Source organism: Scyliorhinus canicula, chromosome 6 (assembly GCF_902713615.1).
Source record: "Scyliorhinus canicula chromosome 6, sScyCan1.1, whole genome shotgun sequence".
NCBI lineage: Eukaryota > Metazoa > Chordata > Chondrichthyes > Carcharhiniformes > Scyliorhinidae > Scyliorhinus > Scyliorhinus canicula.
In genome coordinates, this window is record NC_052151.1 from 9,386,155 (window position 1) to 9,412,889 (window position 26,735).

General features: G+C 50.5%; 1 protein-coding gene across 1 annotated transcript in view; it reads left to right on the forward strand.

Moving 5' to 3' along the window:
• Window positions 1–26,735, forward strand: part of LOC119966923 (dynein heavy chain 8, axonemal-like) — a 1,786,259-nt gene that overhangs the window by 1,757,470 nt on the left and 2,054 nt on the right. The gene's annotated exons all lie outside the window — the stretch shown is intronic.

Genomic DNA, 26,735 nt, shown 5'->3' on the forward strand with positions numbered 1-26,735 from the left:
AGAAAGATAAACAATTTATAATATTCCTCATAGTCAAGCATTCAGGGTTCTGAGGTATATAGGAATAAATAGGCACACTTTTGTTGAACTTACCATGCTACCCAATAAATGGCAGCTGTGACCAAAATAGAGTCTAGAAATTGCTCAACTCACCCAGACATCAGTCAACACCGTGAGTCAACCAATCTCACTGAAACTCGGTGGGTATTATTAGGGATTCCAATCTTCATCTTCCAAACTCTCACCTTGGAATTTTCCCCAAAGGTCGCTCCAACTCAGTTTCAGTAACGGCCCACCTTGCAGAGTTTCAATCTTGTCTCCCGAGATTCCGTTCCCCTGCATTTCAAATACTCACTCAAGCGTCAATATACAAGCAAATTTCAGCACTTTGGCTCTCCCGAGCAGAACACTACTGCTCCATTGGCTCACTAGCCAACAACATGGTCAGCTGTCTTTTGGGATATTTAGGGCTTCATCCTCACCATCCTCTGTGTGAAGAAATGTCCCCTCTGGTCTCTTTTGTATCTCTCTCCTCTCACCTTAAACCTATGCCCTCTAGTTCTAGACTACTCTACCTTTGGAAAAAGATGTCAACTATCTACCTTGGGCGGGATTCTGTGATCCTGGGGCTAAGTGTTGCCAACGTCGTAAAGGCCGTCGCATTTCTCGACTGCGTCAACATGCCCTCAGGAGCATAAATTCTGACACCTACAGGGGGCCAGCATGGCACTGGAGTGACCCACGCACTCTAGCTGCTGATCCTGGCATCAGAAGGGCGCCACGGGATTCGTGCATGCGCAGTGGGACTGGCGCCAACACGCGCATACGTAGTGGGACCAGCACGATTGCCGCTCATGCGCAGTGGCTCCCTTCTCTGCGCCGGCCCGATGCAACATGGTGTAGGGCTACAGGGGCCGGCGTGGAACAAGAGAGGCCCCCAGCCCGAGAGGCCGGCCCGCCGATCGTGAGCCAGGCCACAGCAGAGCCCCCCCTGGGGTCGAACCCCCCCCCTCAAACAGGCTGCCCCGCATGCATACACGCTGAGATCGGCGACTAAGAGCAAGTGTGAATGGCGCCAGCAGGACTCTGCTTTTTTGGCGTGGCCATGCGGCCCATCCCGGGCCAAGAATCACCGGCGGGGGGCCCCGTAGAGTGTTCCTTGACCGGTGCCATGCCAACCGCACCAGTGCCGGCACAGGGCGGCGTGACGTTATTCGCGCTGGCCCCGGGGTGAGAGAATCCCGGCCTCCATCTATGGAAGTGTTCAATGAATGAATGGCACCACACTAGGAAGTTCTGAGGCACAAAGGGACCTTAGAGTGTTTGTCCATAGAACCAGATGTTTTTTTATGACATATGAACAATGATTTCATGGTCATCATTGGACATTAAATTATAATTCCAGAATTCAAATTTCACCATCTGCCATAGTGGGATTTGAGCCTGGATCCCCAGATTAATATTAGTCTAGCGACAATAGCACTTGACCAATTCTTTTTCCAGTTATCTCTTTGTTGTTCCATATCCTCTTTAATGTTGCCAACCTTGGTTCTATGTTGGCACTCTGGCTTCTGAGTCAGAAAATCATGGGTTCAAATGCCACTCTGCAGACTGAGCACAAAGATGTGCAGTTTAGGTGGATTGGCCCTGATATATTGCCGCTTAGTGTCCAAAAAGGTTAGATGGTATTACTGTGTTACGGGGATAAGGTAGAGTCGGGGGCATAAGTAGGGAGCTCTTTTCAAGGGCCGGTGCAGACCTGATGGGCCGAATGGCCTTCTTCTGCACTGTAAATTCTATCATTCCATGATGTTTGAAGTCAGAAGGGCAGGTTAATAGGGTGGTTAAAAAGGCAAATGGCCTTTATCAATTGAGGCATAGATTACAAAAGCAGAGAGGTCACGTTGGAGTTGTATAGAACTTTGGTGAGGCCACAGCTGGAGTACTGTGTGTAATTCTGGTCGGCACATTATAGGAAGGATGTGATTGCACTGGGGGAGGTGCAGAGGTGATTCACCGGGATGATTTTTTTTGAAGAATAGAGGAATAGAAGGTTATGGTGTTCGGGCGGAAATGTGGAGCTGAGTCCACAAAAGATCAGCCATGATCTCATTGAATGGCGGAGCAGGCTCGAAGGGCTTGTTCTACTCCTGCTCCTAGTTCTTATGTTCTTCTTATGTTGCCTAGATTGGAACATTTAAGTTATGAAGAGAGGTTTGATTGGCTTCGGTTGTTTGCGCTGGAGCAGAGAAGACTGAGGGGCGACCTGATCGATGTGTACAAGATTATAAGGGACATGGATAGGGTGGATAGGAGCAGCTGTTCCCGTTAGTTGAAAAGTCTGTTATGAGTGGCCACAAGTTCATGGTCAGGGGCAGGAGGTTTAGCGGAGATTTGAGGAAAGAAATTTTTTACCCAGAGAATGATGACGGCCTGGAACGCACCGCCTGGGAGGGTGGTAAAGGTGGGTTGCCTCGCATCCTTTAAAAAGTAACTGGATGAGCACTTGCACGTCATAATATTCAAGGTTAGGGGCCAAGTGCTGGCAAGTGGGATTGGGTAGGCAGGGCAGGTGTTTTTCATGCATTGGTGCAGACTCGATGGGCTGAAAGGCCTCTTCTCCATTGTATTATTCTGTGAATGGTCTATCTCCAAAGTTTCAATCTCATCTCCAGAAATTCCACTCCCCTGGATTTCCAAGTTACAGCTAAACATCAATTAACAGGCACAACTTAGGATCTTCGGCTGCACCAAGCAGAACGTACTCTTCAAATGGGTATCTTTTCCTAACAACGCACAGCACAGAATGACCAACCCTCAACTGCCATCTCAGATCTCAGGGCCCCTCCCAAGTCCACTTTACTTGGCCTGAAGTCTGCTTCTCTTTGGCGGCACGGTGGCACTGTTGCCTCACAGCGTCACGGACCTGGGTTCAATTCCAGCCTTGAGTGGCTGTCTGTCTGTTTGGAGTCTGCACGTTCTCCCTTAGCCTACATGGGTTTAATCCGGGTACTCCTCAGGGATGTCTTCAGTGCTGAAAGAGTGGCATTCAACGTGGTAGATGATATCTAATGGACTTCCAGCCACTTAGAATGGGCATTTACCATGAGTAAAAACATTGACCCTTGATGAGGTCCGGCATGCAGGCACACCCAAGGTCAGCAGAATCGGCATGCAGGCACAGCCAAGGTCAGCAGAATCGGCATGCAGGCACAACCAAGGTCAGCAGAATCGGCATGCAGGCACAACCAAGGTCAGCAGAATCGGCATGCAGGCACAGCCAAGGTCAGCAGAATCGGCATGCAGGCACAGCCAAGGTCAGCAGAATCGGCATGCAGGCACAACCAAGGTCAGCAGAATCGGCATGCAGGCACAGCCAAGGTCAGCAGAATCGGCATGCAGGCACACCAAGGTCAGCAGATTCGGCATGCAGGCACAACCAAGGTCAGCAGAATCGGCATGCAGGCACACCCAAGGTCAGCAGAATCGGCATGCAGGCACACCCAAGGTCAGCAGAATCGGCATGCAGGCACACCCAAGGTCAGCAGAATCGGCATGCAGGCACAGCCAAGGTCAGCAGAATCGGCATGCAGGCACAACCAAGGTCAGCAGAATCGGCATGCAGGCAAACCACGGTCAGCCTGGACATTCCCATGGATAAGTTCATAAGTTCGTAAGATATTGGAGCAGAATTAGGCCATTTGGCCAATTAAGCCTGCTCCACAATTAAATCATGGCTGATCTCATCCTGGCCTTAACTCCACCATCCTGCCTGTTCTCCATAACCCTTCAACCCATTACCAATGTTTCGGGGCAGCTGGTGGCAGCGTCTGCTATTTCTGGCATGTAGTGTATTGTTGGGCAGGTTGTTGGGCCAGTCATTCGATCACGCCATCCAGGACTGACCACCACACATAACTTCTGGCCAGCATCTTCATTATTGACATCCCTAGGTATCCTTTGTGCAGATACTGGAGAACCGCCTGTCTGCCCTGTCTTGGGACCACAATGTGAGCCCCCCCACAGGTCAATGGCATCTTCCACATTGAGCTCCTGCATCTTGGCATCAAAGACTCGTGGGTCCTCGGACAGCTTTCCTTGCTGGCCCCCCATGTGACATACCTTTGCCAGTACTGAGTCCTTTTGTGTCCAGTCACGTATCTGGGTGGCGGTGACCAGCATGAAGTTAAGCTTTCGGTGGGGATGGGGGGTGTGGGGGGGGGGGGGGGGGGGGGGGGGGGGGTAGCATATCGGCAGCAGGAGAATGCTCAGTGCAATCTGCGAACCTGGACGATGCTCAAAGGCGGACTCGTGAGCTGCTGGCAATAGGGCCCATCATTGAATCTAGGCAGAAGCTATTGGCAATGGCTTATTTTTTTTAGTTATTCATTCTTGAGATGTGAGGATCACCTCCTGGACCAGCATTTATTGCCCATCCCACATTTCCCTTGAACTAAGTGGTTTGCTAGGCCGTTTCTGCGGAGGCAGTTAAGAGTCAGCCGCATCGCCGTGTGGGTCTGGAGTCACATGTAGGCCAGGCCATGTAAGACTGCAGACTTCCTTCCTAAAGAACATTACTGAATCAGATGGGTTTTTATGACAATCGACAATGGTTTCATGGTCATCATTAGACTATTAATTCCAGATTTTTATTGAATTCAAATTTCACCATCTACCATGGTGGGATTCAAACACTGTACCCAGAGGATTGCGCTGGGTGTCCGAATTACTAGCCCAATGGCAATACCTCTACACCAGTGCCTCCCCACCTTGTCACAATGGTGAATAGACACCTATACACCTATTGGTGAAATTTCCTCACCGCATATGCATCGGCTAAACCTTCTTTTTCGATGTGGGTATAATTGCGCTCCGCAGCGGCCAAAGTCCATGATGTGCATGCTACTGGCCTTTCTCTATTGTTAGCCATGCAGTGGGACAACGCTGCTTAACCCACATCATCCTCCTCCTGTGCGATGTGGGAATTCAGGGACCCTTCCGGTGTCCCTAATCCCTTCACGTGCAGGAATTGTGTCGAACTGCAGCTCTGGTCAGACTGCTTGATGATGCTGAGGAAATCGTGGATAGTACATTCAGTAAGTTAGTCGCACCACAGACAAAAGTTACTGAGGAAGATAGGGAATGGGTGACCACCAGCGAGAGGAAGAGTAGGAAGGCTGTACAGGGGTCCCCTGTAGTCATCTTGCTTCAAAACAGATACACCACTTTGAATATTGTTGGAGGAGATGGCTCACCAGGGGAAGGTGGCAGCAGCAGGTTCATGGGATCATGGCTGGCTCCGCTGCACAGGTGGGCAGGACAAAGAGTGGCAGAGTTATAGTGAAAGGGGATTCAATTGTTATGGGCCAGAATTTAGAAACTCCAAAGTATATCATTTTTTAAATATATGTTTTTTATTGGGTTTTTGAACAAGGTATAATTACCGTTATGTACACAGGATAAGAAACATATATATATATATATACACCTATCTAGAAGAGAAGTGCACACCCCAATATACCAAGGAGAAGGAAATGGTACATAGTAAAAAAAAAACAAAACAACATTAAAATATGAAATAGAATAACTGGTAGGGTATTGTGCACCAGCTCAACAGCGGCAGCTCTGTACACCTGGCAAAATTATTTACACCACGTAAGTAGCCCCCATGGGGGGGATTGGGGGGGCAAATATACATTTGGGTGCCGTCTTTATTTTCCTTGTTCCCCGCTCCTGGAGATGTCATGCACGTTTTGGTATCCCGTACCTTCCTTCCGGCTCCCATTTCCCCGTCGTACCCCCCTGCCTCCCACCTCGCTGGTCCTCCTCTCTTGATCCCCCCCCCCCATGGTTCACCTTTCTTTCCTCAGGTTTAACCGCCGGTCCCCCCCTCCCTCCCTCCCAGTCTATCTCTCCCTTTCATGCATTGGCTACTTTCCCCTGATTCTTGACTAATTTCCCCTGATTCTTGGCTACCTGGGTATTCTTCCTCTTGTTCGTTGGCCACAAACAGGTCCCGGAACAGTCGCGTGAATGGCTCCCACGTTCTGTGGAAGCCATCGTCTGACCCTCGGATGGCGAATTTGATTTTCTCCATTTGGAGAGGTCGGACAGCCAGTCTGCAGCTCTGGGTGGTTCTGCTGACCGCCAGCCAAACATGATTCTATGGCGGGCGATCAGGGAGGCAAGGGCAAGGGCGTCCGCCCTCCTCCCCAGAAATAGATCTGGCTGGTCTGATACCCCGAAGACCACCACTTTCGGGCATGGCTCCACCCTCACCCCCACCACTTTGGGCATTACCTCAAAGAAGGCTGTCCAGTACTCCACAAGTCTGGGGCAAGACCAGAACATGTGGGCATGGTTGGCCGGGCCTACTTGGCACTGTTCACATCTATCCTCCACCTCCGGGAAGAACCTACTTATACGGGTTCTTGTTAAGTGGGCTCTCTGTACCACTTTTAGCTGCGTCAGGCTGAGCCTTGCGCAATTGGCGGTGGAGTTGACCCTATGCAGTGCTTCGCTCCAGAGTCCCCACCCTATCTCAATCCCCAGGTCCTCCTCCCATTTCTTTCTTGTTGCGTCCAGTACGGTGTTGGTTCTTTCTGTCAGTAGGTCATACATGTCACTACAGTTTCCCTTGTCTAGTATGCTTGCGTCCAGTAGTTCTTCCAGTAGTGTCTGTCGTGGCGGTTGTGGGTACGTCCCTGTCTCCTTTCGTAGGAAGTTTCTAAGCTGCAGATATCTTAGCTCGCTCCCCCTGCGCTGAAATTTCCCTGTCAGTTCGTCCAGTGTTGCGATCCTGCCGTCCGTGTATCGGTCCCTGTCAGTCACCCTCCGTCCTGCCCCCACCTTTTGAAGGTGGCGTCAGTCAGTGCTGGTGTGAACCTATGGTTGTTGCAGATGGGAGCTTTGTCCGACATTTTGGTCAGGCCAAATTGCTGCCGCAGTTGGTTCCAGGATTGGAGGGTGGCTGTCACCACCGGGCTGCTGGAATGTTTTTTGTGTGGGGATGGGAGTGCTGCCGTGGCGAGGGCCCGGAGGGAGGTCCCTCCGCACGCACCCACTCGGCCTCTGGCTCCTGGATCCATCCCCTTATTCGCTTGGCTGTCGCCGCCCAGTGGTAGAATTGTAGGTTTGGGAGGGCTAGCCCCCCCATGGATTTTGTTTTTTGTAGGACCTTCTTTGGGATCCTAGCATTTTTCCCCCCCAATATGAACACCATGATTAGTTTGTCCAGCTCTTTGAAAAAGACCTTGGGGATGTAGATCGAAATGGATCTAAACAGGAAGAGGAACCTGGGCAGTACGTTCATTTTGATCATCTGGACTCCCCCCGCGAGGGAGAGTGGGAGTGTGTTCCATCTTTGCAGGTCCTTTTTTACTTCCTCCGTCAGATTGGTGAGGTTCCATTTGTGGATCCCTTTCCAGTCATGGGCTATTTGGATCCCCAGGTAGCGGAATTTGTGTCGGGTTTGTTTGAACGGCAGCCCCTTTAGTGCCGCCTCCCCCCCTTGCGGGTGTACTGGGAAGATCTCGCTTTTGCTCATGTTGAGTTTGTAGCCTGAGAAGGCTCCAAACAATTTCAGGAGCGCAATGATTCCATCCATGCTGCTCTGTGGGTCCGAAATATAGAGCAGGAGGTCATCTGCATAGAGTGAGATTCTGTGCTCTCTGCCTCCCCTTCGGATCCCCCTCCAGCCTTTTGCTGCTCTGAGCGCGATTGCTAGCGGTTCAATCGCTAGGGCGAACAATAGCGGGGACAGTGGGCATCCTTGTCTGGTGCTCCTGTGCAGTTGGAAATATTGGGAGTTGGTATTGTTGGTCCGTACGCTCGCCATGGGAGCGTTGTATAGGAGCTTTACCCAGGAGGTGAACCCTGTTCCAAGCCCGAACCGCTCCAGTACCTCGATGAGGTATTTCCATTCGACTCTGTCGAAGGACTTTTCTGCATCCAGGGAGATGATCACCTCTTGTGTTCTCTCCCCGGAGGGGGTCATTATCACGTTCAGCAGGCGCCTGATGTTCGAGGTAAGCTGTCTATCTTTGACGAAGCCCGTCTGATCCTCTGTGACCACCTCAGGTACACAGTCTTCTAGCCTTTTGGCAAGGATTTTGGCCAGTATTTTGGTGTCTGCGTTCAGCAGTGAGATGGGTCTGTATGACCCACATTCCGTTGGGTCTTTGTCTTTCTTAGGTAGCAGCGAGATTGAGGCCTGTGCTAACGTGGGTGGCAGTGTGCCCCTAGCTAGCGAGTCTGTGAACATCTCCCGCAGGTGCGGGGCCAGCGCTGTCGCAAATTTTTTGTAGAAGTCCGCAGGGAATCCGTCTGGTCCCGGCGCCTTCCCCGTCTGCATGGAGCTAATGCTGTCCATGATCTCTCCCAGTGCTAGTGGTGCTTCCAAGCCCCGTTTTCTGCCCTCCCCTACGAGTGGAGTGTCCAGTCCATCAAGGAACCGTTTCATCCAAGACTCCCCCTTGGGGGCTCTGAGGTGTACAGCTCTTGGTAGAAGGCCTTGAAGGTTTTGTTAATCTTTTCTTGTTCTGTTTCTAACATGCCTCCGGTACCCCTGATTTGTGCAATTTCTCTGGTGGCTGCCTGCTTTCTCAGCTGGTGTGCCAACAGGCGGCTGGCTTTGTCTCCGTGTTCGTACAGGGTCCCACACGCCTGGCGGAGTTGGTGCACTGCTTTCCTGGTGGAGAGCAGGTCAAAGTTCCTTTGTAGCTCTTTCCTCTCCGCCAGGAGCTCTACGGTCGGGGCCTCGGAGTATTTACGGTCTACCTCCAGTATGGAGTCGACCAGCTGCTGCCTAGCCACCCTTTCCTCCCTATCTCTTCGCGCTTTGAAAGCGATGATTTCCCCTCTTGGTATGGCCTTAAGCGCTTCCCAGAACGTGGAAGATGAGACCTCCCCGTTCTGGTTGTTCTCCGTGTACTCTGCTATGGCCCGCGCTATCCTTTCGCTGAAGGCCTTGTCAGCTAGTAAGGCACCGTCCAACCTCCATGTGGGGCGCTGGGCCCGCCCGTCTCTATCCGTACGTCCATATAGTGTGGGGCGTGGTCTGATATCACAATTGCAGAGTATTCAACCTTGTCTATCCCTGAAAGCACCGTTTTCCCCACTACAAAGAAGTCAATTCTGGTGTATACTTTGTGTACTGGGGAGAAGAAGGAGAATTCCTTCTCCCCCGGGTGGGCGAACCTCCAGGGGTCCACTGCTCCCATCTGCTCCATAAAGTGACTGAGTTCCCTTGCCATGCTTGAGGTTTTCCCCGTTTTGGTGTTTGATCTGTCCGTCTTTGGATCCTGTACACAGTTGAAGTCCCCCCAATGATTAGTCGATGCGTCGCTATGTCCGGGATTTCTGCCATGGTCTTCTTGATGAAGCTCGTGTCGTCCCAGTTGGGTGCGTACACGTTGACTAGTACCACTGGTGCCCCATCCAGGGCGCCGCTGACCATGACGTACCGTCCCCCTGGGTCCGTAACCGTCCTTGTCGCCCTAAACATTGTCCTCTTGCCGATCAATATCGCCACCCCCCTGGCCCTTGTCCCATAGCAGGAATGGTAGGTTTGTCCCACCCAGCCCTTTCTTACCCGCAGTTGGTCCTGCTCTCTCAGGTGTGTCTCTTGGAGGAAGACAATGTTGGCCTCATATTTCTTAGGTGGGTAAGGACTCTGGATCTCTTCACTGGGCCGTTGAGTCCTCTTATGTTCCAGGTGACTATCCTGGTGGGGGGCTTCTGCCCCCTCGCTCCTGTGGGATTAACCATACTTATCTGGTGGACGCACCCCTGCCCTCCGGGGTTTCCCTTTGTTAGGGGACCGTCCAGGATGGCCGCTGTCGCTGCTCTCTCCATGCTGTCGGGTCCCTGCGCTCCGAGGTTTCCCTTTGTCCAGGGGGCACCCGCCATGGCCGCCCACTGTGTGTCCACCACGCAGGTAGTCCCCTGCGCTCTGGGGTCTCCCTTCGCCCAGAGACCGTACTGGGTGGGTGCTTGCAGCGATTCTTTGTTTCGAGCCCTTGGTTGTGGCACTTTGTAGCCCTGTTCCTTTTCTAGCCTCTTTTGTCCCTCCTTCCCTGCATCCCCCCTCACCGGTCCCTCGCTCCCTGGTTATCCCCCGCCCCCGGTCTCTCCCTTTTCCCTCCTCCCCAGTATACCCCTCCTTTGTCCCTTTTTCCCATGTTCCTGTCCCTGTTTACTCTCCCAACTCTGATGGGTGTTCAGCCCCATCCCCCCTCTGGTGCCTTCCCCCCTGTTGGGGGAGTGCTGCGGCCCTGTTTTGTTGCGTGCCCCCAGTGCTAGCTTTCCTGCTCGTACGGTGGCCCCCCTCTCGGGGGTTACTGTCTCGCTTCTCCCCTGCCTCGCCTCGGCGGTTTTCTGCCCGCTCTTCCCCCATCCTACCCTGCACCCCTCTCGCTTGCTCTCCCTTCTCCATTACTCTCATTCCCTCGTGCTGGGGCCTGGCCTCCCACCTGGAGCGGTCCCCCGGGCAGTGGTTTGCTCTTTGTTCAGGGAGCTCTTGCCGTGGCGGGGGCGGGGGGGCCTGGCATTGCCTCACCCCTCTCCACCCCCCCATTGGCGTGTCGTTGCCCCTTGCCAAGGGGCCCCTCATCCCTACTCGCTGCTGGTTTTCCAGCCCGTGTTCCTCGACAAACATGTTTGCCTCAGCGGGGGCTTGAAAGAAGTATTCTCTGTCTTGGTATGTGACCCAAAGTTTCGCTGGGTACAGCATACCAAAACGCACGTTGCTCCTGTGAAGAGCTGCTTTCGCCCTATTGAACTCTGCCCGTCTCCTGGCTATATCTGCCCCAATATCCTCATAAATTCGAATGGCTTTACCTTCCCATTAGCAGGCTCTATTTTTCCTGGCCCAGCGCAGGATTGTCTCCCTATCCTGGTACCGGTGCAGTTTAGCTATGACTGCTCTCGGGTGGTCTCCTGCCTTGGGCTTCGGGCGCAGCGACCGATGTTCTCTGTCCATTTATGGTGGGTTGGGGAAAGTTTCCCTCCCCACTAAGTTGCCAGCATCTCGGCCACGTATGCTGTGGGGTTTCTACCCTCGATCCCCTCTGGCAGGCCCACTATCTGACATTTTGCCTTCTCGAGCGGTTTTCCTGGTTGTCTACTCTGCCCTTCAGGCTCCCCTGTGTTGTGCCCAGTCTCGTCACCTCCCTCTCCAGGGCCGTGACCCGGTCGCTCATGTCAGTCGCTGCTTTCTCCAGCTCCTTAATGGTCGCCTCTTGGGTTTCCAGTTTCTCCCGTTGGGCATCCAATTTCTCCTCAAGTCTGACCAGGGCCTGCTGCACCCCTGTCATGGTCCTGGCCACTGCTGCCTACACTGCGGCCTCTATGTCTGCCTTCGCCTCCGCCTTGTTTACCTGCTGATGCTCCCTCAGCGCCTCGGTAAAGGCTGCCTTCCAGTTCCCGCTCCCCCCTGGCCCCTCCAGCTCTTTTTGATGCGGCGATACCTCCGTTCTGTCATTTTGTGTGCTGATTCGCTCGTCTGAACTGGCTCGCCCATTGCCCCGTCTGCCTCTGGCGCCCCTTCTCCCTCTGCTTTGGCTCCCTTCTGGCATTTTTTCTCCCCCTTCCCGTTCTTCTTTTCTTCTCCCCTTGTTTGTCTTTTCCCCCCTTTTCCGCACCCTAATTTTTTTTTGTTTCTTCCCTTTTTCTTCTCTCCTCCCTTCTTTCCTTTACCACTTTATTTTTTCTCTTTTATAAAACTCTTCTCAGGCGGGCTTGTTTTGGGTGAGAAAATAAAGAGTGCAAAAAGAGAAAAAATAATATATACTTTTTTCCCCCCAGTTTAAAAGTTTTCTTTTCAGAGTTTTGTTTTTGCAGAAGTTCTTTTTCCTTCCTTTCCCCTCACTCACCCAGGGTTTCGAGGGAGAGAGAGGTCTCTTTGTTCCTGCCTCGTGGTGGTCACTGCCGGCTGGGGGGGGGGGGGGGGGGGGGGGTGGTTGGGTCGCTCCCCGCTGCTGTCCCCGCTGCTCTGTCCGGGCCGCCGCTCGTCGCACCCCGCACTCTCCAGGCGGGGGTGGTTGGGTCGCTGGTCGCTCCTCCGTTCCCTCCTCTCTGCAGGCTCGGCCCAGCTTCGGTCCGGGCTGCTCCGATCCTGGCCTGTGCTCTGGTGGCGTTGGGGTGGGGGGGGGGGGGGGGGGGGGGGGGGGGGAGGTGGACCTGCCGCCGCCGCCGCTGCCGCCGGATCGCTCCTCCGCCGTGGTTCTCCCTTACACCAATTTCGCGGTGGTTTGACTCTTCCCCTTCTCCCCTCCTCCCGCTGCGGAGATCTCCCGAAAAAAGGCCCCGACCTCGTTGCCCTGTGGGAGCCCCTTTCTTTGCGACCGCTCCGCTCGCCAACCGGAAGTCTCTCCCAAAGTATATCATAAAGTCCACATGACCTACAATCTTTATGTTGAATTTGGCTCGGATGAACACAAGAGCCTTCCCTTCAGGAGTGATTCATCAGTCTTCCCAGACATTTTAATCAAAACAAGCTTCATTCTAAGAACTTAGTTAACATCTATATATAAACACGCGGCAAGAATTTTTATCAATTACATACATAAAGACACCACCCAGCCACTTTTCACTGGAATAGATATTTAAAATGAAAATAGGGAGAGACAGGCCAAAACACTTCTTTTTCGTGTCTGTAGTCCAAAGCAGTACAAAACTGAAAGCAAAAGCATAAGCCTCCCAGAGCCACAGCCCAGCTCCACCCACACGATGACATCACTGAAGTCTTGGATTAAGACAAAACCCTTTCTTAAAGGGACACTCCCATGGCACAACGTTAAGGGGAATAGACGGGTGTTTCTGCTGCGGCGAACAAGACTCCAGGGTGGTGTGTTTTCTCCCTGGTGAAGGGTCAAGGATGTCTCGGAGCGGCTGCAGGCCAGGGGGAGGGTGAACAGCCAGCTGTGGTGGTACATATAAGCACCAACAATATAGGTAAAAGACGGGATGAGGGAGCGGCACGTTGCGCAGTGGTTAGCACTTGGACTACGGCGCTGAGGATCCGGGTTCGAATCCCGGCCCTGGGTCACTGTCCGTGTGGAGTTTGCACGTTCTCCTGGTGTCTGCATGGGTTTCACCCCCACAACCCAAAGATGTGTTTGTTAGATGGATTGGCCACGCTAAATTGCCCCTTAATTGGGAAAAAAAATAATTGAGTACTCTACATTTTTTTTTAAATTAACATTTTTTTTTAAAAGGCGGGATGAGGTCCAACAAGCTGAATTTAGGGAGTGAGGAATTAAACTAAAAAGTAGAACCTCAAAGGTAGTAATCTCAGAATTGCTACCAGTGCTACATGCTGGTCAGAGTAGGGCTGGCAGGATAGATAGGATGAATGCGTGGCTTGAGGGATGTGCAAGAGGGAGGGTTTCAAATTCCACGGCAATTGGAATTGGTTCTCGGGAGAGGTGGGACTAGTACAAACTTGACGGTCGACACCTGGGCAGGACCGGAATAAATGTCCAAGGCAGAGTGTTTGCTCGTGCTGTTGAGGAGGGTTTAAAGTGATATGGCAGGGGGAAGGGAACCAATGCAGGAAGTTGGAGGGAAGTAAAGTGGGGACTGAAATAAAAGGCAGTAAAGGGAAAGTGGAAGGCAGAGAAAACAAAAAATCACAAGGGGCCACATTACATCAGAATTCTAAAAGGGCAATAAATGTCAAGAAAACCAGCCTGAAAGCTCTGTGTCTCAATTCGAGGAACATTTGTACTAAGGTTGATGAATTAACTGTGTTGACAATCATTAATATGATGTAATTGGGATCACAGAGACCTGGCTCCAGGGTGGCCAAGGATAGGAACTCAACATCCAGGGGTATTCAAAATTCAGGAAATAAAGAAGGAAAGGAAAGGGAGGTGGGGTAGCGTTGCTGGTTAAAGGGGAGATTAACACAATAATAAGGAAGGAGATTAGCCTGGACGATGTGGAATCTGCATGGATGGAGCTGCTGAACACTGAAGCGCAAAAAGCGTTAGTGGGAGTTGTGTACAGACCACCAAACAGTAGTTGTGAGGTTGGGGATGGCATCAAACAAGAAATTAGAGATGCGTGCAGCAAGGGTACAGCAGTTATTATGGGTGACTTCAATCTGCATATTGATTGGGCGAATCAAACTTGTAGCAATGCAATGGAGGAGGAATTCCTGGCATGTATAAGGAATGGTTTTCTCGATCAATATGCTGAGGAACCAAATAGAGAGCAGGCCATCCTCGACTGGGTATTGTGCAATGAGAGAGGATTAATTAACAATGTTGTAGTGCCAGATCCTTCAGGGCATAGTGACGATAATATAGAACAAAGAAAAAGAACAAAGAAAATTACAGCACAGGAACAGGCCCTTCGGCCCTCCCAGCCTGCGCCGATCCAGGTCCTTTATCTAAACCTGTCGCCTATTTTCCAAGGATCTACTTCCCTCTGTTCCCCACCCGTTCATATATCTATCTAGATGAATCTTAAATGATGCTATCGTGCTCGCCTCTACCATCTCCGCTGGCAAAGCATTCCAGGCACCCACCACCCTCTGCATAAAAAACTTTCCACGCACATCTCCATTAAACTTTCTCTCACCTTGAAATCGTGACCCCTTGTAACTGACACCCCCACTCTTGGGAAAAGCTTGTTGCTATCCACCCTGTCCATACCTCTCATAATTTTGTCGACCTCAATTAGGTCCCCCCTCAACCTCCATCTTTCCAACAAAAACAATCCTAATCTACTCAAACTTTCTTCATATCTTGCACCCTCCATACCAGGCAACATCCTGGTCAACCTCCTCTGTACCTTCTCTAAAGCATCCACATCCTTCTAGTAATGTGGCAACCAGAACTGCATGCAGTATTCCAAAATTCCAAATGTGGCCTAACCAAAGTCCTATACAACTGTAACATGACCTGCCGACTCTTATACTCAATACCCCGTCCGATGAAGGCAAGCATGCTGTATGCCTTCTTGACCACTCTATCAACCTGCGTTGCCACCTTCAGGGTACAATGGACCTGAACTCCCAGATCTCTCTGTACGTCAATTTTCCCCAGGACTCTTCCATTGACCGTAGAGTCCGCTCTTGAATTAGATCTTCCAAAATGCATCACGTCGCGTTTAACTGGATTGAACTCCATCTGCCATTTCTCTGCCCGACTCTCCAATCTATCTATATTTTGCTGTATTCTCTGACAGTCCTCCTCGTTATCTGCAACTCCACCAATCTTAGTATCATCTGAAAACTTGCTAATCAGACTACCTATACCTTCGTCCAGATCATTTATGTATATCACAAACAACAGTGGTCCGAGCACGGATCCCTGTGGAACACCACTAGTCACCTTTCTCCATTTTGAGACACTCCCTTCCACCATTACTCTCTGTCTCCTGTTGCCCAGCCAGTTCTTTATCCATCCAGCAAGTACACCCTAAACCCCATATGACTTCACTTTTTCCATCAACCTGCCATGGGAAACTTTATCAAATGCCTGACTGAAGTCCATGTACATGACATCGACAGCCCTTCCCTCATCAATTAACTTTGTCACTTCCTCAAATAATTCTATTAGGTTTGTAAGACAAGACTTTCCCTGCACAAAACCATGCTGCCTATCACTGATAAGTCTATTTTCTTCCAAATGGGAATAGATCCTATCCCTCAGTATCTTCTCCAACAGTTTGCCTACCACTGACGTCAAGCGCACAGGTCTATAATTCCCTGGATTATCCCTGCTACCCTTCTTAAACAAAGGGACAACATTAGCAATTCTCCAGTCCTCCGGGACCTCACCCGTTCTCAAGGATTCTGCAAAGATATCAGTTAAGGCCCCAGCTATTTCGTCCCTCGCTTACCTCATGAACCTGGGATAGATCCCATCCGGACCTGGGGACTTGTCCACCTTAATGCTTTTTAGAATACCCAAACCTCCCCCTTCCTTATGCCAACTTGACCTAGAGTATTTAAACATCCATCCCTAGCCTCAACATGCGTCATGTCCCTCTCCTTGTTGAATACAGATGCAAAGTACTCATTAAGAATCTCACCCATTTCCTCTGACTCCACGCATAAATTCCCTCTTTTGTCTTTGAGTGGACCAATCCTTTCTCTACATAAGAACATAAGAACTAGGAGCAGGAGTAGGCCATCTGGCCCCTCGACCCTGCTCCGCCATTCAATGAGATCATGGCTGATCTTTTGTGGACTCAGCTCTACTTTCCGGCCCGAACACCATAATCCTTAATCCCTTTATTCTTCAAAAAACTATCTATCTTTGCCTAAAAACATTTAATGAAGGAGCCTCAATTGCTTCACTGGGCAAGGAATTCCATAGATTCACAACCCTTTGGGTGAAGAAGTTCCTCCTAAACTCAGTCCTAAATCTACTTCCCCTTATTTTGAGGCTATGTCCCCTAGTTCTGCGTTCACCCGCCAGTGGAAACAACCTGCCCGCATCTATCCTATCTATTCCCTTCATAATTTAAAATGTTTCTATAAGATCCCCCCTCACCCTTCTTAATTCCAACGAGTACAGTCCCAGTCTACTCAAACTCTCCTCATAATCCAACCCCTTCAGCTCTGGGATTAACCTAGTGAATCTCCACTGCACACCCTCCAGTGCCAGTATGTCCTTTCTCAAGTAAGGAGACCAATACTGAACACAATACTCCAGGTGTGGCCTCACTAACACCTTATACAATTGCAACATAACCTCCCTAGTCTTAAACTCCATCCCTCTAACAATGAAGGACAAAATTCCATTTGCCTTCTTAATCACCTGTTGCACCTGTAAACCAACTTTCTGTGACTCATGCACTAGCACACCCAGATCTCTCTGCACAGCGGCATGCTTTAATATTTTATTGTTTAAATAATAATCCCGTTTGCTGTTATTCCTACCAAAATGGATAACCTCACATTTGTCAACATTGTATTCCATCTGCCAGACCCTAGCCCATTCACTTAACCTATCCAAATCCCTCTGCAGACTTCCAGTATCCTCTGCACTTTTCGCTTTATCACTCATCTTAGTGTCATCTGCAAACTTGGAAACATTGCCCTTGGTCCCCAACTCCAAATCATCTATGTAAATTGTGAACAATTGTGGGTCCAACACGGATCCCTGAGGGACACCACTAGCTACTGATTGCCAACCAGAGAAACACCCATTAATCCCCATTCTTTGCTTTCTATTAATTAACCAATCCTCTATCCATGCTACTACTTTACCCTTAATGCCATGCATCTTTATCTCATGCAGCAACCTTTTGTGTGGCATCTTGTCAAAGGCTTTCAGGAAATCCAGATATACCGCATCCATTGGCTCCCCTTTATCTACTGCACTGGTAATGTCCTCAAAAAATTCCACTAAAGTAGTTAGGCATGACCTGCCCTTTATGAACCCATGCTGCGTTTGCCCAATGGGACAATTTCTATCCAGATGCCTCGCTATTTCTTCCTTGATGATAGATTCCAGCATCTTCCCTACTACCGAAGTTAAGCTCAATGGCCTATAATTTCCTGCTTTCTGCCTACCTCCTTTTTTAAACAGTGGTGTCACGTTTGCTAATTTCCAATCCACCGGGACCACCCCAGAGTCTAGTGAATTTTGGTAAATCATCATTAGTGCATCTGCAATTTCCCTAGCCATCTCTTTTAGCACTCTGGGATGCATTCCATCAGGGCCAGGAGACTTGTCTACCTTTAGCCCCATTAGCTTGCCCATCACTACCTCCTTAGTGATAACAATCCTCTCAAGGTCCTCACCTGTCATAGCCTCATTTCTATCAGTCGCTGGCATGTTACTTGTGTCTTCAGCTGTGAAGACCGACCCAAAAAACTTGTTCAGTTCCTCAGCCATTTCCTCATCTCCCATTATTAAAACTCCCTTCTCATCCTCTAAAGGACCAATATTTACCTTAGCCACTCTTTTTTGTTTTATATATTTGTAAAAACTTTTACTGTCTGTTTTTATATTCTGAGCAAGTTTACTCTCATAGTCTATCTTACTCTTCTTTATAGCTTTTTTAGTAGCTTTCTGTTGCCCCCTAAAGATTTCCCAGTCCTCTAGTCTCCCACCAATCTTTGCCACTTTATATGCTTTTTCCTTCAATTTGATACTCTCTCTTATTTCCTTAGATATCCACGGTTGTTTTTCCCTCTTTCTACCGTCCTTCCTTTTTGTTGGTATAAACCTTTGCTGAGCACTGTGAAAAATCGCTTGGTAGGTTCTCCACTGTTCCTCAACTGTTCCACCATAAAGTCTTTGCTCCCAGTCTACCTTAGCTAGTTCTTCTCTCATCCCATTGTAATCTCCTTTGTTTAAACACAAAACACTAGTAATTGATTTTACTTTCTCACCCTCCATCTGTATTTTAAATTCCATCATATTGTGATCGCTCCTTCCGAGAGGATCCCTAACTATGAGATCATGAATCAATCCTGTCTCATTACACAGGACAAGATCTAGGACCGCTTGTTCCCTCGTAGGTTCCATTATATACTGTTCTAGGAAACTATCGCGGATACATTCTATAAAGTCCTCCTCAAGGATTCCTTGACCGACCTGGTTAAACTAATCGACATGTAGATTAAAATCCCCCATGATAACTGCTGTACCATTTCGACATGCATCAGTTATTTCTTTGTTTATTGCCTGCCCCACCATAACGTTACTATTTGGTGGCCGATAGACGACTCCTATCAGTGACTTTTTCGCCTTACTATTCCTGATTTCCACCCAAATGGATTCAACCTTATCCTCCACAGCACCGATATCATCCCTGACTATTGCCCGGATGCCATCCTTAAATAACAGAGCAACACCACCTCCCTTACCATCCACTCTGTCCTTCCGAATAGTTTGACACCCTCAGATATTTAACTCCCAGTCGTGACCATCCTTTAACCATGTTTCAGTAATGGTCACTAAATCATAGTCATTCACGATGATTTGTGCCATCAACTCATTTACTTTATTCCGAATACTACGAGCATTCAGGTAAAGTACACTTATGTTGGTTTTTTTACCTCTGTTTTGAATCTTAACATCTCCAGTTTTATTCCTTTTCGTATTACTGGGCCTATTCACTGAGCTCCCCTCAGTCACTGTACCTTGTACTGTCGCCCTTTTAGATTTTTGACTATGTCTTCTCTGCCTTGCACTTTTCCCCTTACTTCCTTTTGCTTCTGTCCCTGTTTTAATACCTTCCAATTTCCTGCATCGGTTCCCATCCCCTGCCACATTAGTTTAAACCTTCCCCAACAGCGCTAGCAAACACCCCCCCTAGGACATCGGTTCCAGTCCTGCCCAGGTGCAGACCGTCCGGTTTATACTGGTCCCACCTCCCCCAGAACCGGTCCCAATGCCCCAGGAATTTGAATCCCTCCCTCTTGCACCACCTCTCGAGCCACGCATTCATCCTATCTATCCTGACCTTCCTACTCTGACTAGCTCGTGGCACTGGTAGCAATCATGACATTACTACCTTTGAGGTCCTACTTTTTAGTTTAACTCCTAACTCCCTCACTTCCGCTTGTAGGACCTCACCCCGTTTTTTACCTATATCGTTGGCCTATGTGCACCACAACAGCTGGCTGTTCACCCTCCCCCCCCCAAAATGTCCTGCAGCCGCTCCGAGACATCCTTGACCCTTGCACCAGGGAGGCAACATACCATCCTGGAGTCTCGATTGCGTCCACAGAACCGCCTGTCTATTCCCCTTACGATCGAGTCCCCTATCACTATAGCCCTGACATTTTTCTTCCTGCCCTTCTGTGCAACAGAGCCAGACACGGTGCCATGAACCTTTCTCTAGTTACCCTCTTGCTCCTTATATACGAATAAAAGGCTTTGGGATTTTCCTTAACCCGGTTAGCCAAAGATATTTCATGACCCCTTTTTGCCCTCTTTATTGAGCGTTTGAGATTTGTCCTACTTTCCTGATATTCCTCCAAAGCTTCATCAGTTTTAAGTCGCCTACATCTTATGTATGCTTCCTTTTTCATCTTAGCTAGTCTCACAATTCCACCCGTTATCCATGGTTCCCTAATCTTGCCATTTCTATCCCTCATTTTCACAGGGACATGACTGCCCTGCACTCTAATCAACCTTTCCTTAAAAGACTCCCACATTTCAAATGTGGATTTACCCTTAAACAGCTGCTCCCAATCCACATTCCCTAGCTCCTGCCGAATTTTGTTATACTCTGCCTTTCCCCAATTTAGCACTCTTCCTTTAGGACCACTCTCGTCTTTGTCCATGAGTATTCTAAAACTTACAGAATTGTGATCGCTATTCCCAAAGTAATCACCGACTGAAACTTCAACAACCTGGCCGGGATCATTCCCCAATACCAGGTCCAGTATGGCCCCTTCCCGAGTTGGACAATTTACATACTGCTCTAAAAGACTCTCCTGGATGCTCCTAACAAATTCTGCTCCACCTATGCCTCCAACACTACATGAGTCCCATTCAATGTTGGGGAAGTTAAAATCTCCTATCACAACCACCCTATTGCTCCTACATTTTTCTATAATCTGTCTACATATTTGTACCTCTACTTCACGCTCGCTTTTGGGAGGCCTGTAGTAAAGTCCCAACAATGTTACTGCACCCTTCGTATTTCTTAGCTTTACCCATATTACCTCAGTGCTTGAATCCTCCATCGTGCCCTCTTTAATCCGATATTTAGTTGCCAGTCCTGCCCTTCCCTCAACCAAGTCTCAGTAATACCAATAACATCATATTCCCAGGTACTAATCCAAGCCCTAAATTCATCTGCCTTACCTGCTTCATACATAATATGGTCGAATGTTTCATTGGGATGGAGAGTGACACAGTTAAGTCTCAAACTAGGGCCCGAAACTTGAAGAAAACCAACTTTGATGGTGGGAGACATGCATTGGCTGAGATAAGATGGCAAAAGATAATTAAGGGACTGACGATGGATAGGCAATGGCAGACATTTAAAGAACACATGGATGAACTTCAACAATTATACCTCCCTGCCTGGCACATGTGTAAGACTGGGAAGGTGGCTCAACCATGGCTAACAAGGGACATTGGGGATAGTGTTAAAGCCAAAGAGGAGGCATATAAATTGGCCAGAAAAAACAGCAAGCCCGAGGAGTGGGAGAAATTTTAAATTCAGCAGAGGAGGACAAAGAGTTTAATTGAAAATGAAAATTGCTTACTGTCACAAGTAGGCTTCAAGAAGTTACTGTGGAAAGCCCCTAGTCACCACATTCCGGCGCCTGTTCGGGAGGCTGGTACGGGAATTTAACAGTGCTGCTGGCCTGCCTTGGTCTGCTTTAAAAGTCAGCTATTGAGACCAGTGTGCTCCTTCCAAGGGCCGGTGCAGACACGGTGGGCCGAATGGCCTCCTGCACTGTAAATTCTATGATTCTATGATAAGAGTGGGTGAGTGGAGAGAGTAGATTAGAGGGGAGAGAGAGAAGGGGTGGGGGAGAGAGGGGAGAGTGGGGGAGAAAGGGAGGAATGTGAGAGTGGGGATAGAGGAAGAGAGGTGGGACAAGAGCGGGAAGAGGCAGAAAAAGTCAGGAAGAGGGAGGCAGCGAGCAAGCAGATTTGGGGAGAAGAGATGCGAATGGGGTGGGAAGAGGTCTTGGAGTGAGAGGAGAAAAAGCGAGGGACGATTTAGAAAGGCAAGGGGTTATGGAGGAAGATAATTGCTGCTATCTGGTGGGGGGTGTAGTGGTTTGGATGAGGGGGAAAATTGCCCTGGGAGGGGTCATAGCATGGCACAAACACTGCTGCAACCTGGGGGAGGTGGGGGTGCAGGGTGCAGAGGCGTAGATAGGGATGTGCTGCACTATGAAAAAAAACATGAACTAGCTTATTAAAACAGTGTGATTTTCTAAAGGTCAGTTTTAGGATGCTTGGAATCATAGAATCATAGAATTTGCAGCGCAGAAGGAGGGCATTCGGCCCATTAAGCATGCTCCGGCTCTTGGAAAGGGCATGCTACCTAAGCCCACACCTCCACACTATCCTCGTAACCCGTTAGCCCACCTAACCGTTTTTGGAAAATAAGGGCAATTCAGCATGGCCAATCCACCTGACCTGCACATCTTTGGGACAAAACCGGAGCACCCGGAGGAAACCCATGCAGGCTCCGCACAGACGTGACTCAAGTCGGGTATCGAACCTGACGGTGTCAAGCCATAGTGCTAACCACTGTGCTACCATGCTGCCCACCGTTTATCATTTATCATTCATGACATCATTTATGATGTCAGAATGATGAAGGTATTTCTAATCACAAATGTTTGAATGATGCAGTTTATGGAAATTGGTGACATTGATGTAAATTACTCTACTTGCAATGTTAAATGGGAACTAAATGATTGCTCTTGAGTATAACTGATGTTAAATGATCATTGTTGAATGCAAATGATGTCAAATCTCTTGGTTGGTGATGGAACCATCAATTCAGCGAACACGTGTAGTTGGATCTGAACATAGGCTTTAATACACTTACAATAGAGCCAGCCTATTCGTCGTTGAACTTCAGGTGAAATGGCAGGCTGGCTCTAAGGCACTGATCTTTATACATCGGTCCCAGGGGGATGAGTCCTGGGCGGAGCCAAGGGAGGAGCCCAGTACAAACTCTCGCGTACTCCCAGAGCGACTCCCCCTGGTGGTCGTATAGTGCAACTGCACTTACAATGGGCAGATAACGAACATATATACATGGAGTGATATTGGCAACTATATATAGTGTGAATCACATTCACCACATTCACCCCCTGTTAAAAAAAAATCAAGTCCGGCGGGGGTGATGGCTCAAAGACTCAGTCTGTCCGGTGGACGAATTGTCCATTTTGATCAGCGGAGCACCGGGGTTGCAGCCTCTTGCGGTGGCTGGGCGGGCGTCGAGGTCTGGGGTACGGTTGCCGGCTCCAGGGCGAGTCTTGTCCGAGCCTCATACACATCCTGGTCGAATGGAGACTGGGGGCGCGGGGGGCGGGCTGGTGCTGGCGCTCGGGACTGGTGGGGTGAGCTCGCAGAATCGGGGGAGCAAGGGGGCAGTCGCATAGGGAACGGGGAAAGGAGTTCCTCGGTGGGGGTAGATGGGGGGCTGGATCCAGCGGGTACCAGATCCCGGAGGGAGACTGTGTCCTGGCAACCGTCTGGGAACTCAACAAATGCGTACTGTGGGTTGGAATGAAGCAGGCGCACCTTTTCAACAATGGGGTCGGTCTTGTGCGCCCTGACGTGCTTCCTTAGGAGAACCGGGCCTGGCGTCCTCAGCCACGCCGGAAGTGAGACCCCTGTGGTAGTGCCCCTGGAAAAAATGAAGAGCCGCTCGTGGGGGGTTTGGTTGGGCGCGTCAGGGAGGACTTCCTGCCATTGGGAAACTTGGAGCTTCCTGGACCTGAGGGTCAGTAGGGCGGTCTTCCAGACCGTCGCGTTCTCCCTCTCCACCTGTCCGTTCCCCCTGGGGTTATAACTGGTAGTCCTGCTCGAGGCGATGCCCTTGTTGAGCAGGTACTGACACAGCTCGTCACTCATAAAGGACGCAGCCCGGTCGCTGTGCACGTAGCTGGGGAAACAGAACAGGGTGAAGACACTATGCAGGGCCCTAATGACTGTGTGGGAGGTCATATCGGGGCATGGGATGGCGAAGGGGAATCGGGAGAACGCGTCAATAATGTTAAGGAAGTAAATGTTTTTGTTAGTGGAGGGAGTGGCCGTTTGAAATAGATCGCAAGGCGTTCAAAGGGCCTAGAAGCCTTGACCAGGTGGGCCCTGTCTGGTCTATAGAAGTGCGGTTTGCACTCCGCACAGATCGGGCAGTCCCTGGTGACCGCTTTTACCTCCTCGTTGGAGAAAGGCAGGTTTCGGGCTCTGATGTAGTGGGCGAACCGGGTGACCACTGGGTGGCAGAGGTCATCGTGGATGGCTTTTATGTGGCTGATTTGCGCGCTGGTGCATGTCCCGCGGGATAGGGCATCCGTGGGCTCGTTGAGCTTCCCCGGACAATATTTGATGTCGTAATTGTAGGTTGAGAGTTCAATCCTCCACCGAAGAATTTTGTCATTTTTAATTTTGCCCCTTTGCGAGTTGTCGAACATGAAGGCGACCGACCGTTGGTCGGTAATGAGGGTGAACCTCCTACCTGCGAGGTAGTGCCTCCAGTGTCGGACAGCCTCCACGATGGCTTGTGCTTCCTTCTCGACTGAGGAGTGTCGGAGTTCTGAAGCGGATAGGGTACGGGAGAAAAATGCAACAGGTCGCCCTGCCTGATTTAAAGTGGCTGCTCGAGCTACCTCTGAGGCGTCGCTCTCAACCTGAAAGGGAGTGGATTCATCCACCGCCCGCATGGCTGCTTTGGCGATGTCGTCCCTGATGCAGCTGAAGGCTTGGCGCGCCTCAGCAGACAGGGGAAATAGTGTGGCCTTGAAGAGTGGGCGGGCTTTGTCTGCATATTGGGGGACCCACTGGGCGTAGTACGAAAAGAGCCCCAAGCACCGTTTGAGGGCCTTGGGGCCATGGGGGAGGGGGAGTTCTAAGAGTAGCATGCGGTCCTGGTCTGGGCCCAGGACTCCGTTCTCCACGACATAGCCGAGGATGGCCAGACTGTTTGTTCGGAACACGCATTTCTCCTTGTTATATGTAAGGTTTAATTTTTGGGCCGTCTGGAGAAAATGGTGGAGGTTAGCGTCGTGGTCCTGCTGGTCATGGCCGCAGAAGGTAACATTATCCAGATACAGAAACGTGGCCCACAGCCCGTACTGGTCTACCATTCGGTCCATTGCTCGTTGGAACACCGAAACCCCGTTAGTGACACCGAAGGGAACCCGGAGGAAATGGAAGAGGCGGCTATCGGCCTCGAACGCCGTGTAGTGGCGGTCCTCCGGGCGGATTGGGAGCTGGTGGGATGCAGACTTCAGATCCACCGTGGAAAATACCCGATATTGGGCGATCTGGTTTACCATGTCTGCGATTCTGCGGAGGGGATACGCGTCTAGGAGCGTAAAGCGATTGATGGTTTGGCTATAATCGACGACCATGCGGAATTTTTCCCCGGTCTTGACGACCACCACCTGAGCTCGCCAGGGACTGTTAATGGTCTCTATGATCCCCTCACTGAGCAGCCTTCGGACCTCCGTTCTGATAAATACCCTATCCTGCAGGCTGTACCGCCTGCTCTGGGTGGCTACCGGTTGGCAATCCGGGGTGAGGTTGGCGAAGAGAGGAGGGGGGGGCGATGCGCAGCGTGGTGAGGCTGCAGATAGTGAGTGGGGCAGGGGCCCGCCGAAACTGAGGGTGTGACTCTTGAGATTACATTGGAAATCCAAGCCTTAGAGGAGTGGCGCGCAGAGGTCGGGCAAGACATACAGTTTAAATTTGAAATAGCTAGCGCCTCGAATCGTTAGCGTTGCTGTCGTGAGGCCTTGGATTTGGATGGAATGGGAGCGAGGGCTATAGTTTGGTTGACGGGATAAACAGGGAGGGAACAGCGTCTCACCAACTCTGAGTGTATGAAGCTCTCTGTGCTCCCGGAGTCGAAGAGGCACGATGTGTTGTACCCGTTGATCTGGACCTCCGTCATCGAATTTCTCAGATGCTTGGGGTGAGATTGGTCGAGGGTGACCATGTTGAGTTGCGGGCCGCGTGGTGGGTGCCCGGGGGAGTCGAATTCTTCCAATCGGGCGTCCTGTTGAGTAGATGCCGCTGCGTTCTGGCGAGCTTGATGCAGGAACACTGCGCTGAGTTGCGGGCCATGTGGTGACTGCCCGGGCAGGTCGTACTCCTCCGATGAGCTGTTTGAGTCTGGGGATGCAGCTAGGGCCCGTGGATCGCACGTGGAGGGTGGTGATGAAGATGGAATCCAAGATGGCAGCCTCCATGAATCGCACGTGGCCGGCCGCATTGTGGAGGTTTGCCAAGATGGCGGCCCCCATGGATCGCACGTGGCGGGAGGGGGCGGAGCCTGAGCGTAGGCCGCAGCGTTTCAGGCCCCGCGGGCCTGCTGGTGCTGGGGGCGATGTTTTTGGACTGTTGGGGTGTTGAGGGCTGGGGCCCTTCTGCCGAGTCACACTTTAGCATAGTGGTCTTTCTTCCCGCAGCTGCTGCAGGTCGCGGATCGGGCTGAGCAGTGCTGCCGCGGGTGCTGGCTTTGTCCACAGAAGTGGCAGGCTGGAGCAGTTGAATAACTGGTTTGGGGAACTGAATAGTGGCAGGTTGGAGCAGTTGAATAACTGGTTTGGGGAGCTGAATAGTGGCAGGTTGGAGCAGTTGAATAACTGGTTTGGGGAGCTGAATAGTGGCAGGCTGTAGCAGTTGAATAACTGGTTTGGCGAGGTGAATAGTGGCAGGTTGGAGCAGTTGAATAACTGGTTTGGGGAGCTGAATAGTGGCAGGCTGGAGCAGTTGAATAACTGGTTTGGCGAGCTGAGTAGCTGGCTGGGGGAGCTGAGTAATTAGCTGGAGCAGCTGTGGCAGCGCAATAGCTGGGGGGCCTTGCGGCACAGGCTTGGGGGGTCCTCAGGTTGGGGGCCCATGTGGGGTTAGCGGGGTCCACGGGAAACGAGTTGAGGCTGCGGAAGGAAACTTCCATTGTGATAGCAGCCTCTACGGTAGTCTCTGAGCCCTGGGCCCCATTTTCTAATAGTCTCTGGCGTACATAGCTAGATCGAAGGCCCGCTACAAAAACATCCCACACAGCAAGCTCCCTATGTTCGGCCACGGTTACGGCCTGGTAATTGC